Genomic DNA, 1,720 nt, shown 5'->3' on the forward strand with positions numbered 1-1,720 from the left:
GTTTTCGTGCGGGTGACACGTAAAAGCACCCACTACACTCTCTGAGTGGTTGGCGTTAGGAAGGGCATCCAGCTGTAGAAACTCTGCCAAATCAGACTGGAGCCTGGTGTTGCCATCCGGTTTCACCAGTCCTCAGTCAAATCGTCCAACCCATGCTAGCATGGAAAGCGGACGTTAAACGATGATGATGATGATGATGATACATACATACATACAAACATGCATACATGCATGCATGCATACATACATGCATACATACACACATACACATGCATGCATATATATATACATACATACATACATACATACATACACATATACATATATAGATTAGTCGATTAGGCCTCAAAATCCTTGTTACTACTAATCTGTTAAAAGTTGATTTTTTTTACATGTTTCCCTAGATTTAAACTCCCGCTCTTACAAACCGTATCATAAGCCAAACGAGAAACTCTTGTACATAAACAGTCTTGTTACCCCACTATAGTCTTTAAAAACCTGATAGCTAACATTAGTAATAGGATATCAAATCTATCTTCTAAACAAATATTTGATAAGGCAGCCCCACTACTATAACAATGTCCTAGCTAACAGCGGCTTCAAAGATAAAATATATTACAACTCTTAAAATAAAAATATGAATCGTAAAAATAGACCCCCCACCCACAAAAAAAAACCTTGGAAAATAATTTGGCTTGCCTCTCCTGACTCCCTTAACGTTAAGACTAACGTAAGGAAGAAATTCCTGTTTCTTTTTGATAAACATTTTCCAGTAAATCATGAATACAGGAAATCTTTTACAGACGTTCAATTGAAATATCATACAGCTGAAAAACACTATAACTCGTAAAAATCACCAAGAGACAACTCCTAGTTGTAACTGTCGAGATCCTGATGCTTACCCGCTTGACCAGGCGTGTATGATAAACTCAGTCATACACGAGGCTGAAGTTACAACTACGCTTCAAGATGAATCAATTGATAAGAATTACATCGGGTTATGTGAGGGCGAATTCAAGAGACGTTATGCAAACTTCCCTCTTCTTTCTGGCACATAGATAAAAGTAATGCAACTAAATTGGCTAGCCACGTATGAAATTTGAAAAGCAGCTACACACCTCATACAATTAAGTGGAGAATAGTGGGGAAATCCAAGCCATATGTTAATGAATCTAAGAAATGCAATTTATGCCTAGCAGAAAGACCTCATATTCTTCTTAGATCCAGCAATTCTAACACACCGTTGAATTCCAGAGCTGAATTTTTTAGCAGGTGTAAACACATGGACAGGTTTCTTTTAACGAATTCGAGGATACCCACCGCTCTGGATTGAGTTGGTATCACGCATACTTTGACATATTTTCTGCTATTTTTTCTATTCCAGTTGTATTTAATGAACTTTCTGCTATCGGGAGGAACGAGGATCGTAATTCTTGATTTCGTTTCTTTTTTTCTTGTTCCATTTTTTGCACAAACTTTCTTTGCGTTTTTTCCAACGTTTCCTTTTTTTATTTCTTACTGACCAGCAGCCTTGTTTTTAAAAATTATACATAATGCATAAACAGAGCCAGAAAGATTGCTTTAAGATACATGCCGTATTTTGTAAACATACCTGTTCAAGTATCATAATAGCATGAAACTATCTGTAGATATTTCGGCTGTGTATTAAATTGATACACACACACACACACACATATACATGCATATATGCGCATATACG

Source organism: Octopus bimaculoides, chromosome 8, assembly GCF_001194135.2.
Source record: "Octopus bimaculoides isolate UCB-OBI-ISO-001 chromosome 8, ASM119413v2, whole genome shotgun sequence".
In the NCBI taxonomy this organism is placed as follows: Eukaryota; Metazoa; Mollusca; class Cephalopoda; order Octopoda; family Octopodidae; genus Octopus; species Octopus bimaculoides.